General features: G+C 51.5%; 1 protein-coding gene across 1 annotated transcript in view; it reads right to left on the bottom strand.

Moving 5' to 3' along the window:
• LOC140425850 (uncharacterized) overlaps positions 1-19,079 on the bottom strand; it is a 166,283-nt gene that overhangs the window by 118,320 nt on the left and 28,884 nt on the right. The gene's annotated exons all lie outside the window — the stretch shown is intronic.

Here is a 19,079-nt window from a genome sequence, read left to right as displayed (position 1 = left end):
TCATTGGCTGTGTGGAGTTTGTACATTCTCTCCATGTCTGCATGGGTCTCATCCCCACAATCCAAAAGGATGTGTAGGGTGGGTGAATTGGCCATTCTAAATTGCCCTTTAATTGGAAAAACAGAACTGGGTACACTAAATTTAAAAAACTTTGTCTGTCCCAGGGATCTTCTATGAACATGGAGACAAGGCTAACTGCTTGTTGGCCCACCTGCTGAGGAAGCAGGCAGCCATGAGGGAAATAGCGCAGATGAAACATAAAAGCGGCAGGTTAGTCACAGAGCCGGACAAGGTCAATGAGGCCTTCGCAACTTACTACCGGGAGCTGTACACCTCTGAGCCCCCGAGGGGGACGAAGATGAGACAGTTTCTCAATGGACTGGGCATGCCAGTTATGTAGAAGGACCAAAAGTAGTGACTGGAAGTACCTCTAGAACTGGGAGAACTTGTGGAGAGCATTAACTCCATGCAAGAGGAGAAGACAGTGGGACCAGATGGATTCCCGGTGGACTTCTACAAAAGGTTTGCGGCATCACTGGCCCCGCACCTGCAGGAGATGTTCAACGGCTCACTATCGAGGAGGACCCTGCTTCCACGCTGGCACAGGCCTCAATATAGCTGCTCCCTAAAAAAAACAAAGACCCAACAGAGTGTGGGTCATATAGGTCCATCTCAGTCCTAAACACTGACGCCAAAGCCCTGGAGATGGCCTTGGCGAGGCAACTGGAGAGTTGCGTGTCAGAGGTAGTCGCGGAAGATCAGACAGGCTTTATCAAGGGCAGACAACTAATGGCGAACATCAGATGCCTGCTGAACGTGATCATCACCCCACCCGTGGAGGAGACAGCACGGTAGCACAGTGGTTAGCACCGTTGATTCACAGCTCCAGGTTAACAGGTTCAATTCCCGGCTTGGGTCACTGTCTGTGCGGAGTCTGCACGTTCTCCCCGTGTCTGCGTGGGTTTCCTACCACAGTCCAAAGATGTGCAGGTTAGTGGATTGGCTCTGCTAAATTTCCCTTAGTGTCCAAAAAAGATTAGTTGGCGTTATGGGGATAGGGTGGAGGTGTGGGCTTGGGTAGGCTGCTCTTTCCAAGGGGCCAAATGGCCTCCTTCTGCACTGTAAATTGTATGAGACACCTTAAGTGATCATCTCTCTGGATTCAGAGAAGGCCTTCGACAGAGTTGAATGAAGGTACCACATAGAGGGATTGAAGCTGTTTGGATCTGTGTCAGGGTTCAGCTCATCGGCGAAGCTATTGTACAGCGCTCCCATGGCGAGCATACGGACAAACACCACCAGCTCTAGATACATCCGACAGCACTGTGGCACGAGATATGGCTGCCATTTGTCCCCACTGCTATTTGCCCTGGCAATTGAGCCTCTGGCCATCTTCTCAGATCAGCGAAAGGGTGGAGAAGCATCCAGGGGGAGACCGAGACAATAGAGGTTTGCTCTATCATCATATCATAGAATTTACAGTGTAGAAGGAGGCCATTCGGCCCATTGAGTCTGCACCGGCCCCTGGAAAGAGCACCCTACCTAAGCCCATACTTCCAACGTTTCCCTATACCTCCATCCTATCCCCGTAACCCCAGCTAACCTGTAGATGTCCTGCCCCTCTATATCTCAAACCCACTAGTCAGCATGGGAGAAATAATGGAAATCCTGAGGAAGTTCAGAGCCTTCTCAGGTTACAAACTCAACTTGAGCAAGAGCAAGATATTCCCCATGAACCTGCAAGGGGGAAAATCAGAGCTGGGGAACTGGCCATTCAAGCTGGCCCAAACTAAATTCCCATACTTGGGGATCCAAAGAGTCCACGACTGGACATGGATCCACAAATGGAACCTGTTGAGTATGATGGAAGAGGTAAAGAGGGACCGACAGAAGTGAGACTTGCTCCGGTTCTCCCTGGAGGGGAGAGTGCAGACAATCAAGATGAACTAACTAACCAGGTTCCACTTCCTATTCAGATCCTTCTAAATCTTCAAACCCAAGACTTTCTTCACGAAGCTAGACAAAGCGATCATGGCATTTGTGTGTGAGGGGTGGGGATGGGCATGATTGGGGGGGTGGGGGGGGGGGGGGAAGAGCCCTAGGATCCATAAGAGGCCACTACAAAGACGGAGAGACATGGGAGGCTTGGCCCTTCCAAACCTGCTGGGCAGCCACCACAGAGAGTGTGGGGATCGGTCAAAGAGCCTGGAGCGGAATGGGTAAAGAAGAGGAGAGGTCTTGCATGAGAACATCCCTCCGAGCATTGGTCATGGCCCCGCACCCACTCTTCCCAGACAAATACAGTGGCGGTGGCCACACTGAGAATGTGAAACCAACTCATGCACCACTTCAGACTGAGAGCAAGGTATGACATGGACCCCATTGTACTGAAAAATTGGAAAAATATGACATTTGAAACATGAAAGTAACACTGAGAATGCCTGAGACTTTTAATGAAAACGAGAAGTCCCACAAGGGGTTAACAGCAGCAGCTTGTTTGAAATGCAGACAGCTTCACTGGGGTGAAGGAAAACAGCTAGGAACAATTCATTCTGATTTACAAGTTAAAAGGTCATTTGATCGACTTAAATTCTTAAGTTATATGAAAGCGAACAGTATTTCACAATTCTTTAAGCAATGAATTATTTTATTGAACAATTAAGAAGAGCAGCCAGAATCTAAGGTTTAAAATAAGGGACAACTGTTGAGCGTGAAAACTTGCTGACACCAGTAATAAGATGAGACAACTGATTTACAAATAAAGAAACCCATAAGGTGACAAGGTTACACTATAACATACATCATTTTGACGTTAAAACCGTTTAGAAAATAGCCAAGCCAGATAAGGGTAGAGTCAAAGGGGGTAACCTGAACATGACATTCGCTTGACCCAAAGATGACCTGTGTTGAGACTGGAAAAAATCATTAACAAAGACATAAATCTGAAAGGTTACTGACGAAGATACAGACAAATGTATTACATGTTAAGCAAAGAGAAAAAGTTCAAAGTAAGTAATGGCGAGCTGGTGGAATGAAGCCACGCTGTTGCGAGGAGCCACGCTTCTAACCGATAGAAACTAGCTTACAACTGTCAGGCTCAAGCAGCAAAGGGGAGCCATTTGTGAAGGTCAGGCTGCACAAATTGCTGTAAAAACTCTGAAAATTGAGCAGAGAAAGACATTCTTCCTCGGTGATGGGACAAGCAGCATCTGAAGACCAAGCAACCCAGAGAAGCGAACAGGAGACCAAAAGTTAAAGAAAAACGATTGACAAGATAGACTTGAAAGTCTTACAACTGGTCCGAACAAGAAAAAAATCTTTATACCTGTGGTAATACCAGGTATTGCGGTACCAGAGAGAGGAATAACCATTGGCTAGACTGCGGGGTCTACCATTGGGCAATGTACATAGCCCCGCCCTGAGAGGCGGGGTATAAGAACCAATGCCGTCCCAGCAGCCTTCACTTCTGTAACTTCGCTGCTGGGTACAGTTCGATCTGTTTAAAGCTGAATCGATATGACTCCACGTGGACTCAAGTGTATTGATTGCGTATCAATTTAATCAGATAAGTACTTCTGAAGGATGGATCTCTGTATCAAGCCGACGTGCCTTCAGCTCAGCCCGCACGCAGAAAATTCAACCGAGATTTTTAAGCATTGGCTGGCATGCTTCCAGAGCTACCTCGACACGGCTGCCGACACCCCCACGGAAAGGCAGAAAATGCACCTCCTACGCTCGCGGGTCAGCCCGGTGATCTACCCCCTGATCGAAGGGGCGGCGAACTATGATAAAGACATGGAGCTGCTGGAAGGACACTACATTCGTCCACTTAATCAAGTCTACGCCCGCCACCTGCTGGCAACGAGACGGCAGAGCCCAGATGAGACGCTAGACGATTTCTACAGGGCACTGATCGTGCTGGGCCAAAACTGTGGCTGCCCAGTGGTGACTGTGAACGAGCACTCCGAACCTTTAATTCGAGACGCTTTTGGGGCAGGTATGATCTCCCCCAACATTCGCCGAAGGCTGTTTAAAATGGAGACGCTGGGCCTCACCGATGCCCGGGCCCTGGCAGGGTCCATGGACGTGGCGTACAAAAACGCCCTTGCGTACGCCCCCATGCGCACCGCGCCCCCCTGGGCTGCTTGTCACCACGCCGCGGCAGCCCCCCATACTTACCCGCCTAACCCCCAGACTTACCCGCTAACTCCGCAGGCCTGTGCGGCAAGGCGCCCTGCTACCGCCGCCGGCCAACGCTGCTTCTTCTGCGGCCAGGCGAATCACCCGCGCGCGCGCTGCCCGGCCTTCACCGTCACCTGCAAAGGGTGCGGCAAGAAAGGCCACTATGCCGCGGTCTGCCTCGCCCGCGCGGTGAACGCGGTATACAACGACTACCCTCAGCCATTCCTCCCGCCGCCCACTGCGCAACCACAGCCGTTCTTCCAGTCCCGACCATCCCAGGCCCACCGCCGCACTCCCTTTTCCCAGCCCCGCCGGCCCAGTGCACACCGCAGCCTTTACCCCGCCAGGCAGCGTCGCAGCCGCAGCCATTCTTTCCCCCTCCGGCAACCATGCTGGAGGAGTATGCACAGCCATTCTGTCCCTCGCCGGTCCAATCGTCGGGGTCTCCGTCCCCGAACTCCATGGGCGATCCCTGGCCGGCGCCAATTTGGATGGGGCCTCAAACCCCCAGCACGGCTGGCTACGCGCCGCCCAACCAAAACCCTGTGTTGCAGCTGGCCTCCGCCACGCTGGAGCAGCGTGCGCCGCCAGTTTGCTCCTCCCCGCCGCCATCTTCCGAGTCCCCGGGCTCCACGTGCGATCCATGGCCGACGCCATCTTGGATGGGGCCTCAAGCTCCCAGCGCGGCTGGCTACGCGCTGCCCGACCAAAACCCTTTGTTGCAGCTGGCCTCCCTGCCGCCATTTTGTTTCTCCCCGTCGCCTTCCTCGGAGTCCCCGGACTCCATGTGCGATCCATGGACGGCGCCACCTTGGATGGGGCCTCAAGCCCCCAACATGGCTGATGATGCGTGCCCGATCTTCACTCCTTGCTGCAGCTAGCCGCCGTCACCCTGGACCAGAGTCGGCCCCGAACGCTAGCAAAGGCCACCACGGCGATCGGCATCAACGGCCACATGATGTCATGCCTCATCGATTCCGGGAGCACGGAGAGTTTTGTCCACCCCGAGACGGTAAGGCGCTGTTCTCTGGTCACCTACCCCACCCAACAAAGGATCTGAGTGCTGAATTTGGTGCATTTTGAGTGCTATAGTAAGAGTTTGGTGACCGAGGGAGTATAAGGCTTAATTTTTATCTAAAGTTTAGTCTTTCTTTTATTTAGTTAATTAACTTAAAAGTTGCTGTTTGGTTTAGAAGAAGGTGAATTTTCAATCAGCTTTAAACAAGCTTCTACTTGTAGGCACTTGCAGCTGGAGCTTGTTAATTAGTTAATTGGATTAGGCCAGTTTTCAGAGGCGGGATTCACAGTATAAAAGTGATCCCCTACAGTGCAGACTTTGTTTGCACTGAGTGCTGAATTTGGTGCATTTTGAGTGCTATAGTAAGAGTTTGGTGACCGAGGGAGTATAAGGCTTCATTTTTATCTAAAGTTTAGTCTTTCTATTATTTAGTTAATTAACTTAAAAGTTGCTGTTTGGTTTAGAAGAAGGTGAATTTTCGATTAGCATTAACCAAGCTTCTACTTGTAGGCACTTGCAGCTGGAGCTTGTTAATTAGTTAATTGGATTAGGCCAGTTTTCAGAGGCTAGATTCACAGTATAAAAGTGATCCCCTACAGTGCAGGCTTTGTTTGCACTGAGTGCTGAATTTGGTGCATTTGAGTGCTATAGTGAGAGTTTGGTGACTGAGGGAGTGCTGAATTTGGTGCATTTTGAGTGCTATAGTAAGAGTTTGGTGACCGAAGGAGTTAGGTGAGGATGGAGTAAGGTGCTCCTTTCATTTTGTTTCCGACATTTCCGCAAAGAATGAGAAGAGAGCCAGGAGTTTACAGAAAGTGTAGATGACTGGGAGCAGAGTCGGAGGGCGGAGATCTAGTTAGTCCACAGGGCAGGTATATTCTGTCAGGTAAGAGGGATGGAGGCTAGGCCAGTTGCATGCTCCTCCTGTAGGATGTGGGTGGTGAGGGATACCACCGGTGTCCTCGCTGACTATGCCTGCGGGAAGTGCACCCAACTTCAGCTCCTCAAAGACCGTGTTAGGGAACTGGAGCTGAAGGTGGATGAACTTCGGATCATCCGGGAGGCAGAGGGGGTGAGTGAGAAGAGTTACAGGGAGGTAACCACACCCAAGGTACAGGACAAGAATAGCTGGGTTGCAGTCAGGGGAAAAAAAAAAAACCAGGCAGACAGTGCAGGGATCCCTCGTGGCCGTTCCCCTTCAAAACAAGTATACCGTTTTGGATGCTGTTGGGGGGGGGGGGTGACCTACCGGGGGAAGGCCCTAGCGGCCAGGTCTCTGGCACTGAGTCTGGCTCTGGGGCTCAGAAGGGAAGGGGGGAGAATAGAAAGGCAATAGTTGTAGCAGATTCAATGGTTAGGGGAATAGATAGGAGATTGTGTGGTCACGAGCGAGACTCCCAGAAGGTATGTTGCCTCCTGGGTGCCAGGGTCAGGGATGTCTCGGATCGTGTCTTCAGGATCCTTAAGGGGGAGGGGGAGCAGCCAGAAGTCGTGGTGCACATTGGTACCAACGACATAGGTAGGAAAAGGGGTGGGGAGGTAATAAACAAGTTTAGGGAGTTAGGCTGGAAGTTAAAAGCCAGGACAGACAGAGTTGTCATCTCTGGTTTGTTGCCGGTGCCACGTGATAGCAAGGCTAGGAATAGGGAGAGAGTGCAGTTGAACACGTGGCTTCAGGAATGGTGTAGGAGGGAGGGCTTCAGGTATTTGGATAATTGGAGCGCATTCTGGGGAAGGTGGGACCTGTGCAAGCAGGACGGGTTGCATCTGAACCAGAGGGGCACCGATATCCTGGGAGGGAGGTTTTCTAGTACTCTTCGGGAGGGTTTAAACTAATTTGGCAGGGGAATGGGAACCGGATTTGTAGTCCAGCAACTAAGGTAGCCGATATTCAGGACGCCAAAGCGTGTAATGAGGCAGTGGGGAAGGGAACACTGACAAAGGAGAGTACTTGCAGGCACGGAGATGGGTTGAAGTGTGTATATTTCAACGCAAGAAGCATCAGGAATAAGGTGGGTGAACTTAAGGCATGGATCGGTACTTGGGACTACGATGTGGTGGCCATCACGGAAACTTGGATAGAAGAGGGGCAGAAATGGTTGTTGGAGGTCCCTGGTTATAGATGTTTCAATAAGATTAGGGAGGGTGGTAAAAGAGGTGAGGGGGTGGCATTATTAATTAGAGATAGTATAACAGCCGCAGAAAGGCAGTTCGAGGAGTATCACCCTGATGAGGTAGTATGGGTTGAAGTCAGAAATAGGAAAGGAGCAGTCACCTTGTTAGGAGTTTTCTATAGGCCCCCCAATAGTAGCAGAGATGTGGAGGAACAGATTGGGAAACAGATTTTGGAAAGGTGCAGAAGTCACAGGGTAGTAGTCATGGGTGACTTTAACTTCCCAAATATTGAGTGGAAACTCTTTAGATCAAATAGTTTGGATGGGGTGGTGTTTGTGCAGTGTGTCCAGGAAGCTTTTCTAACACAGTATGTCGATTGTCCGACCAGAGGAGGGGCAATATTAGATTTAGTACTTGGTAATGAACCAGGGCAAGTGATAGATTTGTTAGTGGGGGAGCATTTTGGAGATAGTGACCACAATTCTGTGACTTTCACTTTAGTAATGGAGAGGGATAGGTGAGTGCAACAGGGCAAGGTTTACAATTGGGGAAAGGTAAATACGATGTTGTCAGACAAGAATTGAAGTGCGTAAGTTGGGAACATAGGCTGTCAGGGAAGGACACAAGTGAAATGTGGAACTTGTTCAAGGAACAGGTACTACGTGTCCTTGATATGTATGTCCCTGTCAGGCAGGGAAGAGATGGTCGAGTGAGGGAACCATGGTTGACAAGAGAGGTTGAATGTCTTGTTAAGAGGAAAAAGGAGACTTATGTAAGGCTGAGGAAACAAGGTTCAGACAAGGCATTGGAGGGATACAAGATAGCCAGGAGGGAACTGAAGAAAGGGATTAGGCGAGCTAAGAGAGGGCATGAACAATCTTTGGCGGGTAGGATCAAGGAAAACCTCAAGGCCTTTTACACATATGTGAGAAATATGAGAATGACTAGAGCGAGGGTAGGTCCGATCAAGGACAGTAGCGGGAGATTGTGTATTGAGTCTGAAGAGATAGGAGAGGTCTTGAACGAGTACTTTTCTTCTGTATTTACAAATGAGAGGGGCGATATTGTTGTAGAGGACAGTGTGAAACAGACTGGTAAGCTCGAGGAAATTCTTGTTAGGAAGGAAGATGTGTTGGACATTTTGAAAAACTTGAGGATAGACAAGTCCCCCGGGCCTGACGGGATATATCCAAGGATTCTATGGGAGGCAAGAGATGAAATTGCAGAGCCGTTGGCAATGATCTTTTCGTCCTCACTGTCAACAGGGGTGGTACCAGGGGATTGGAGAGTGGCGAATGTCGTGCCCCTGTTCAAAAAAGGAAATAGGGATAACCCTGGGAATTACAGGCCAGTTAGTCTTACTTCGGTGGTAGGCAAAGTAATGGAAAGGGTACTGAAGGATAGGATTTCTGAGCATCTGGAAAGACACTGCTTGATTAGGGATAGTCAGCACGGATTTGTGAGGGGTAGGTCTTGCCTTACAAATCTTATTGAATTCTTTGAGGAGGTGACCAAGCATGTGGATGAAGGTAAAGCAGTGGATGTAGTGTACATGGATTTTAGTAAGGCATTTGATAAAGTTCCCCATGGTAGGCTTATGCAGAAAGTAAGGAGGCATGGGATAGTGGGAAATTTGGCCAGTTGGATAACGAACTGGCTAACCGATAGAAGTCAGAGAGTGGTGGTGGATGGCAAATGTTCAGCCTGGATCCCAGTTACCAGTGGCGTACTGCAGGGATCAGTTCTGGGTCCTCTGCTGTTTGTGATTTTCATTAATGACTTGGATGAGGGAGTTGAAGGGTGGGTCAGTAAATTTGCAGACGATACGAAGATTGGTGGAGTTGTGGATAGTAAGGAGGGCTGTTGTCGGCTGCAAAGAGACATAGATAGGATGCAGAGCTGGGCTGAGAAGTGGCAGATTGAGTTTAACCCTGAAAAGTGTGAGGTTGTCCATTTTGGAAGGACAAATATGAATGCGGAATACAGGGTTAACGGTAGAGTTCTTGGCAATGTGGAGGAGCAGAGAGATCTTGGGGTCTATGTTCATACATCTTTGAAAGTTGCCACTCAAGTGGATAGAGCTGTGAAGAAGGCCTATGGTGTGCTCGCGTTCATTAACAGAGGGATTGAATTTAAGAGCCGTGAGGTGATGATGCAGCTGTACAAAACATTGGTACAGCCACATTTGGAGTACTGTGTACAGTTCTGGTTGCCTCATTTTAGGAAGGATATGGAAGCTTTGGAAAAGGTGCAAAGAAGATTTACCAGGATATTGCCTGGAATGGAGAGTAGGTCTTACGAGGAAAGGTTGAGGGTGCTAGGCCTTTTCTCATTAGAACGGAGAAGGATGAGGGGCGACTTGATAGAGGTTTATAAGATGATCAGGGGAATAGATAGAGTAGGCAATCAGAGACTTTTTCCCCGGGCGGAACAAATCATTACAAGGGGACATAAATTTAAGGTGAAAGGTGGAATATATAGGAGGGATATCAGAGGTAGGTTCTTTACCCAGAGAGTAGTGGGGGCATGGAATGCACTGCCTGTGGAAGTAGCTGAGTCGGAAACATTAGGGACCTTCAAGCAGCTATTGGATAGGTACATGGATTACGGTAAAATGATATAGTGTAGATTTATTTGTTCTTAAGGGCAGCACGGTAGCATTGTGGATAGCACAATTGCTTCACAGCTCCAGGGTCCCAGGTTCGATTCCGGCTTGGGTCACTGTCTGTGCGGAGTCTGCACGTCCTCCCCGTGTCTGCGTGGGTTTCCTCCGGGTGCTCCGGTTTCCTCCCACAGTCCAAAGATGTGCAGGTTAGGTGGATTGGCCATGATAAATTGCCCTTAGTGTCCAAAATTGCCCTTGGTGTTGGGTGGAGGTGTTGAGTTTGGGTAGGGTGCTCTTTCCAAGAGCCGGTGCAGACTCAAAGGGCCGAATGGCCTCCTTCTGCACTGTAAATTCAATGATAATCTATGATTAATCTAGGACAAAGGTTTGGCACAACATCGTGGGCCGAAGGGCCTGTTCTGTGCTGTATTTTCTATGTTCTATGTTCCCTGGCCTCCGGGTCACACGCGGTGCAGATGAAAGAGTTCTGCCTCGCGAACCTCACCATCAAAGGCAGGGAATTCCGCAATTTCCGCCTATACGTGCTGCCGCACCTCTGCGCAGCCACCCTTCTGGGACTGGATTTCCAGTGCCACCTACAAAGCCTTACTTTTAAATTTGGCGGCCCTATACCCCCCCTTAAGGTTTGCGGCCTTGCGACCCTTAAGGTCAACCCGCCTTCCCTGTTTGCGAACCTCACCCCGGATTGCAAACCCGTCGCCACCAGGAGCAGACGGTACAGTGCCCAGGACCGGACCTTCATCAGGTCCGAGGTCCAGAGGCTGCTGAAGGAAGGGGTCATCGAAGCAAGGAACAGCCCCTGGAGGGCTCAAGTAGTGGTGGTTAAGACCGGGGAGAAGCATAGGATGGTCATCGACTATAGCCAGACCATCAACCGGTTTACGCAACTGGATGCGTACCCCCTCCCCCGTATTGCCGACCTGGTAAACAGGATCGCGCAATACAAGGTCTTCTCCACGGTGGATCTCAAGTTTGCCTACCACCAGCTACCCCTCCGTAATAGCGACCGCCAGTACACTGCCTTCAAAGCAGATGCGCGGCTCTACCACTTTTTAAGGGTGCCCTTCGGTGTCACAAACGGGGTCTCGGTCTTCCAGCGTGAGATGGACCGAATGGTTGACCGGTACGGCTTACACGCAACATTCCCGTATCTTGACAACGTCACCATCTGCGGCCATGACCAGCAGGACCACGACACCAACCTCCATAAATTTCCCCAGACTGCGCACCTCCTGAATCTGACCTACAATAAGGAGAAGTGCGTGTTTAGCACCGACCGTCTAGCCATCCTAGGCTACGTAGTGCGAAGTGGAGTCATAGGCCCCCACCCTGAGCGCATGTGCCCCCTCACGGAATTCCCCCTCCCTCACCGCCCCAAGGCCCTAAAGCGCTGCCTCGGCTTCTTTAGCTACTATGCACAATGGGTCCCTAATTACGCCGACAAGGCTCGACCCCTAATCCAATCCACAACCTTCCCCCTGTCGACGGAGGCCCGCCAGGCCTTCTGCCGCATCAAAGCGGACATCGCAAAAGCCACGATGCGCGCCATTGACGAGTCCCTCCCCTTCCAGATCGAGAGCGACGTGTCTGACGTAGCCCTGGCCGCCACCCTCAACCAAGCAGGCAGGCCCGTGGCTTTCTTCTCCCGCACTCTCCATGCCTCGAAATTCGCCACTCCTCGGTCGAAAAGGAGGCCCAGGCCATAGTGGAAGCTGTGCGGCACTGGAGGCATTACCTGGCCGGCAGGAGATTCACTCTCCTCACGGACCAACGGTCGGTGGCCTTCATGTTCGATAATGCACAGCGGGGCAAGATTAAGGACGACAAGATCTTGCGGTGGAGGATCGAACTCTCCACCTTCAATTACGAGATCTTGTATCGTCCCGGGAAGCTGAACGAGCCTCCTGATGCCCTATCCCGCGGCACTTGGGCCACCGCACAAGTAGACCGCCTCCGAGCCCTCCACGAGGACCTCTGCCACCTGGGAGTTACCCGGTTCTTCCATTTTGTTAAGTCCCAGAACCTGCTTTACTCCATCGAGGCGGTCAGGACTGTCACCGAGGACTGCCAAATCTGCGCGGAGTGCAAACCGCACTTCTACCGAGCAGAGAGGGCGCACCTGATAAAGGCTTCCCGTCCCTTTGAACGCCTCAGCATGGACTTCAAAGGCCCCCTCCCCTCCACCGACCGCAACACGTATTTCCTGAACGTGATTGATGAGCACTCCCGGTTCCCATTCGCCATTCCCTGCCCGGACATGACCACAACCTCCAAACTATTTTTACACTGTTCGGTTTCCCCGCATACATCCACAGTGATAGGGGGTCCTCCTTTATGAGCGACGAGCTGCGCCAGTTCCTGCTTAGCAAAGGCATTGCCTCGAGCAGGACGACCAGCTACAACCCCCGGGGAAACGGGCAGGTAGAAAGGGAGAACGGAACGGTCTGGAAGACCGTCCTGCTGGCCCTTCGGTCCAGGAATCTCCCAGTCTCCCGCTGGCAAGAAGTCCTCCCAGTGGCCCTGCACTCCATTCGGTCACTGCTATGTACTACCACGAACCAGACACCTCATGAACGTCTCCTTGTTTTCCCCAGGAAGTCCTCCTCTGGGACCTCGCTCCCAACCTGGCTCGCAACACCCGGACCTGTCCTGCTGCGGAAACATGCAAGGGCGCACAAGCCGGACCCGCTGGTCGAAAGGGTCCACCTGCTGCATGCCAACCCCCAGTACGCCTATGTAACGTTCCCAGACAGTCGCCAAGATACGGTTTCCCTCCGGGACTTGGCGCCCGCCAGAGCACCACGCGCGCCCGAGCCACTGCCACCCCCCCCCCCTCCGTACCTGACCGGAGGGTCAGTACTGCTGCCAGAACCCCGACCCAGAGCCGAGCAGGCACCGACGCCCCCTACAGGCACCCCTTCCTTCTGCCCATCTTTCAACCTTACAGCGCCGCCTAGGGGTGACGAAACTGCCTGGGAGGAAGACACCACGTTCCCGGAGTCACTACTGCCGGGGTCCCCACCAGGATCGCCGGCGACACTTAGACGCTCCAGTAGGACGACCAGGCCGCCCGATCGTCTGATTGCAGCACCATGAGGAAAATTAACAACGCAAGAACTTTCTCTGTAACCCTCGATAGCATGGTACCTGCAATACCTGGTCCTACTATGAAAAGGTGACAGTAATACTGACCATCACCCCGCCGACTCTTTTTTTAACAGGGGGTGAATGTGGTAATACCAGGTATTGCGGTACCAGAGAGAGGAATAACCATTGGCTAGACCGCGGGGTCTACCATTGGGCAATGTACATATACCCCGAGGCTTTATTACATAGAGATATGTGGCCTCCTATAGCTACTGCCGAAATGGCTGCAGTTCGGAGAGCACACACATTTATATTCCGTCTACTGGGCGGAGCCAGCCTGCAGGGATCTACCCCCGTACCTGTAGTATTGGGGCCTTACCGTAATACCCTTGTATGCAGTGCAGTATATACAATATAATACAACAGTGGTGACTACCACATTCACCCCGTTAAAAATGAGTCCAGCGGGGGTGGGGTGGGGGGGGGGGGGGGGGGGGGGGGAAACGATTTACATACACGTTGTCACATAGATTTCAGAGAAGGTTACAAATTTAGACAGTCGAGTGCCTTGATCCGTTGTTGAGAGCGCCGCAGTGCTGGTAGCTGAGGGAGACTGTGTCTTGGCGGCCGTCGGGGTACGCTATGTAGGCGTACTGGGGGTTTGCATGGAGTAGCTCTCAACCAATGGGTCCGCCTTGTGGAGCCGCACATGCTTGCGGAGGAGAACGGGTCCTGGAGCTGCCGGCCACGTTGGGAGCGAAACTCCAGAGGTGGACTTCCTGGGGAAGGCAAAGAGACGTTCATGGGGGGGGTTTCGTTAGTCGCCATGCACAGGAGTGACGAATGGAGTGAAGGGCGGCGGGAAGGACCTCCTGCCAGCGGAACGCTGAGGCGTTCAAAGGGGCAGGAGGCCTTCACCAGGAACACACGGTCTGGCCGGTAGAAGTGCGGTTTACACTCCGCGCAGACCTGGCTGTCTCTGGTGATAGCCCTGACTTCCTCGATGGAGTAGGGCAGATTGCGGGCCTTAATGAAGTGATAAAAGCTGGTGACCCATGGGTGACAGAGATCGTTGTGCAGGGTCCGGAGTCGGTCCACTTGTGCGCTGGCACATGTACCTTGGGACAGGGCATTGGGGGTCTCGTTGAGCTGACTGGGGCGATACAAAATCTCGTAATTAAAGGTGGAGAGCTTGATCCTCCACCGCAAGATTTTATCATTTTTGATCTTACCCCGCTGTGTGTTGTTAAACATGAAGGCAACCGACCGTTGGTCTGTGAGGAGAGTGAATCTCCTGCCGGCCAGGTAATGCCTCCAGTGCCGCACAGCTTCAACGATAGCTTGGGCTTCCTTTTCGACGGAGGAGTGCCGTATTTCGGAGGCATGGAGGGTGCAGGAAAAGAATGCCACGGGCCTGCCTGCCTGTTTGAGGGTGGCGGCCAGAGCGACGTCTGATGCATCGCTCTCGACTAGGAAGGGGAGCGTCTCGTCGACCGCGTGCATCGCGGCCTTGGCGATGTCGGCCTTGATACGGTTGAAGGCCTGGTGAGCCTCGGCCATCAGTGGGAAACCGGTGGAGTGGATGAGTGGGCGGGCCTTGTCCGCATAGTTTGGGACTAACTGGGCGTAGTTAGTCCCAAACGAAAGAACCCCAGGCATCGTTTGAGGGCCTTGGGGCAGTGGGGAAGGGGGAGATCCATGAGAGGGCGCATGCGATCGGGGTCGGGCCCTTGAACTCCGTTCTGAACCACATAGCCGAGGCTGGCTAATCGGTCCGAGCTGAACACACACGTCTCCTTGTTGTAGGTTAGGTTGAGGAGTTTGGCAGTGTGGAGAAATTTTGAAATGTTAGCGTTGTGGTCCTGCTCGTCGTGGCCGCAGATGGTGCTGTTATCCAGGTACGGGAAAGTGGCCCGCAGTCCGTACCAGTCAACCATTTGGTCCATCTCCCGTTGAAAGACCGAGATCCCGTTAGTGACGCCGAAGAGAACCCGAAGGAAATGGTAAAGGCAGCCGTCCGCTTCAAACGCGGTGTACGGGCGGTCCGCCTTGCGAATGGGGAGCTGGTGGTAGGCAGATTTCAGGTCCACTGTTGAGAAGGCCTGGTACTGTGCAATCTGATTGACCATATCAAATATGCGTGGGACGGGGTACGCGTTGAGCTGCGTGTACCGATTGATGGTCTGACTGTTGTCAACGACCATCCTGTCTTTCTCCTCCGTTTTCACCACTACCACTTGGCTCTCCAGGGGCTGTTGCTAGCCTCGATGATACCTTCCCGCAGCAGCCGCTGGACCTCAGACCTGATGAAGGTCCTGTCCTGGGTGCTGTACCGTCTGCTCCTGGTGGCGACGGGTTTGCAATCCGGGGTGAGGTTTGCAAACAGAGAAGGCAGGTCGACCTTAAGGGTCTTGAGGCCGCATATAGTAAGGGGTGGTAGGGGCCCACCAAATTTCAGGGTTAGGCTCTGGTGGTTGCACTGGAAGTCCAGGCCGAGTAGCAAGGCAGCGCAGAGGTTGGGGAGGACGTAGAGCCGGAAGCCGCTGAACACTACGCCGTGGATGGTGAGGGTGGCGATGCAGTACTCCCGGATCACCACGGAGTGGGATCCGGAGGCCAGGGAGATTCTTTGGTTAATGGGGTGTACCGCGAGGGAGCAGCGCCTTATCGTATCGGGTGGATGAAGCTCTTAGTGCTCCCGGAGTACAGAAGGCAGGATATCTCATGCCCGTCGACCTTCACCTTTGTCGACGCGGATGCACGGTTGTGCAGTCGGGACTGGTCGTGACGGAGGCGAGACGTGGCTGGTCGGCGGCAGTTGCAGGCGATGAGCGGCCCGATGAGGTGCCCGACGGGCAGGGGTCCTGAGGTGGAGAAGATGGTGGCGCCCACTGGTCGCACGTGTCCTGAAGCAGGCAAGATGGCGGCACCCTCGGGCCGCACGTGTCCTGGGGCAAGCAAGATTACTCCGCCCATTGATTGTGAAGCAAGCAAGATGGCGGCGTCCATGGGCCGCACGTGTTGTGAGGGGAGCAAGATGGCGCTGCCCACGGGTCACACGTGGTCTGAGGCGAGGAAGCTGGCAACGGCCACTGGCCGCACGCAGGGGGTGCAGGGACAATAGCATTGATTGAGCGGGCCTGGCACACTGCAGCGAAATGTCTTTTCTTGCCGCAGGCCTTGCAGAGCGTGCTCCGCGCCGGGAAGTGCTGCCGGGGGTATTTTGTCTGTCCGCAGAAAGGGTTACAAGTTAGCTAGGAAGGACCTAAAGAGAGAGCTAAGAGCCAGGAGGGGACTTGAGAAGTTTTTGGCAGGTAGGATCAAGGATAACCCTAAAGCTTTCTATAGATAAGTCAGGAATAAAAGAATGACTAGGGTAAGAGTAGGGCCAGTCAAGGACAGTCGTGGGAAGTTGTGCGTGGAGTCCGAGGAGATAGGAGAGGTGCTAAATTAATATTTTTCGTCAGTATTCACACAGGAAAAAGACAATGTTGTTGAGGAGAATACAGGCTACGAGAAGGGCTTGAGGTTCATAAGGAGGAGGTGTTAGCAATTCTGGAAAGTGTGCAAATAGATAAGTCCCCTGGGCCGGATGGGATTTATCCTAGGATTCTCTGGGAAGCTAGGGAGGAGATTGCTGAGCCTTTGGCTTTGATCTTTATGTCATCATTGTCTACAGGAATAGTGCCAGAAGACTGGAGGATAGCAAATGTTGTTCCCTTGTTCAAGAAGGGGAGTAGAGACAACCTCGGTAACTATAGACCAGTGAGCCTTACTTCTGTTGTGGGGAGTCTTGGAAAGGTTTATAAGAGATCGGATGTATAATCATCTGGAAAGGAATAATTTGATTGGAGATAGTCAACACGGTTTTGTGAAGGGAAGGTCGTGCCTCACAAACCTTATTGAGTTCTTTGAGAAGGTGACCAAACAGGTGGACGACGGCAAAGCAGTTGATGTGGTGTATATGGATTTCAGTAAAGCGTTTGATAAGGTTCCCCACGGTAGGCTATTGCAGAAAATACGGAGGCATGGGATTCAGGGTGATGTAGCAGTTTCGATCAGAAATTAGCTAGCTGGAAGAAGACAAAGGGTGGTGGTTGATGGGGAATGTTCAGACTGGAGTCCAGTTACTAGTGGTGTACCACAAGGATCTGTTTTGGGGCCACTGCTGTTTGTCAGTTTTATAAATGACCTGAGGCGGGTGTAGAAGGATGGGTGAGTAAATTTGCAGATGACACTAAAGTCGGTGGAGTTGTGGACAGTGCGGAAGGATGTTACAAGTTACAGAGAGACATAGATAAGTTGCAGAGCTGGGCTGAGAGGTGGCAAATGGAGTTTAATGTAGAAAAGTGTGAGGTGATTCATTTTGGAAGGAATAACAGGAAAACAGAGTACTGGGCTAATGGTAAGATTCTTGGTAGTGTGGATGAGCAGAGAGATCTTGGTGTCCATGTGCATAGATCCCTGAAAGTTGCCGCCCAGGTTGAGAGGGTTGTTAAGAAGGCGTACGGTGTGTTAGCTTTTATTGGTAGAGAGATTGAGTTTCGGAGCCATGAGGTCATGTTGCAGCTGTACAAAACTCTGGTGCGGCCGCATTTGGAGTATTGCGTGCAATTCTGGTTGCCGCATTATAGGAAGGATGTGGAAGCATTGGAAGGGGTGCAGAGGAGATTTACCAGGATGTTGCCTGGTATGGAGGGAAGATCTTATGAGGGAAGGCTGAGGGACTTGAGGCTGTTTTCGTTAGAGCGAAGAAGGTTAAGAGGTGACTTAATTGAGGCATACAAGATGATCAGAGGATTAGATAGGGTGGACAGTGAGCCTTTTTCCTCGGATGGTGATGTTTAGCATGAGGGGACATAGCTTTAAATTGAGGGGAGATAGATATAGGACAGATGTCTGAGGTAGGTTCTTTACTCAGAGTAGTCAGGGCGTGGAATGCCCTGCCTGCAACAGTAGTGGACTCGCCAACATTAAGGGCATTTAAATGGTCATTGGATAAACATATGGATGATAAGGGAACAGTGTAGATGGGCTTTAGAGTGATTTCACAGGTCGGCGCAACATCGAGGGCTGAAGGGCCTGTACTGCGCTGTAATGTTCTATGGAGACTCATGCTTGGCTGGAGATCAGCTGTGCCACCCAAGGCTGTGGACTGGCTGTCCAAACTAGCAGAATTCCTCAAACTGGAAAGAATAAAATTATCTGTTTGTACCCAGTAACCAATAGTGCCCGGGGGGGGGGGGGTGTAAGAGAAGAGGAGGAGAGAGAGAGAGAGAGAGAGAAAGCAAGAACTGGCAGCACCAATGGAACAAAAAGAAGGCAGGGGGTAAGGGAGGTGGGGCAGGAGAAGGGGGGAGGGAACAACAAATGGGACGCAAGGCAGGGAAGCCGGAGGGAACAACCCCGTCAGCAGTAGCCCCAGATGGCACCTAAAACTCCCCTGATGTGCTCTGACACCAGGTGGCAATGCATACAGCACAGCAACGGCACAAAGGCAGTGGTCGAATTAGGGGAGCCAAAACCAGGACCCCAACAATAATACCTACACATTTGCTGTCTTGTTCCCCTCCTGGGCTTATTATGTAGGTATCACTGTTTCTTCTTGTACATATATTTAGATATATACTATATTTATATATAAATGCTCATTTTGTAAAGATTTCTTTGTTACTGTTTAATGCTCCCTGCAATGAAACTAGAAAACGCAAACCAATAAAAACAATTAAAACTTTTTAAAAAATCTCTTCTGTCTTCCACTCCACCACAGATTGTTCCTTTTGTTCTTTCTGCCCTCTTTCACTTAATTAAAACCTACTACATTTCTAGCTTTTCCTAGTTCTCATGAATGGTCACCGACCAGAAACGATAACTCTGTTTCTTCCCGCACAGCTGTTGCCAGATTTAATAATAATTTATTAGTGTCACAAGTAGGCTTACATTAACACTGCAATGAAGTTACTGTGAAAAGCCCCGAGTCGCCACATTCCAGCGCCTGTTTGGATACATTGAGGGAGAATTCAAAATGTCTGATTCACCTAACAAGCATGT

The sequence above is a fragment of the Scyliorhinus torazame genome, chromosome 6 (genome assembly GCF_047496885.1).
Source record: "Scyliorhinus torazame isolate Kashiwa2021f chromosome 6, sScyTor2.1, whole genome shotgun sequence".
Taxonomy (NCBI): domain Eukaryota; kingdom Metazoa; phylum Chordata; class Chondrichthyes; order Carcharhiniformes; family Scyliorhinidae; genus Scyliorhinus; species Scyliorhinus torazame.
The sequence above is the reverse complement of the archived record's forward strand: the minus strand, read 5'-3'. Positions and strand labels throughout refer to the sequence as shown.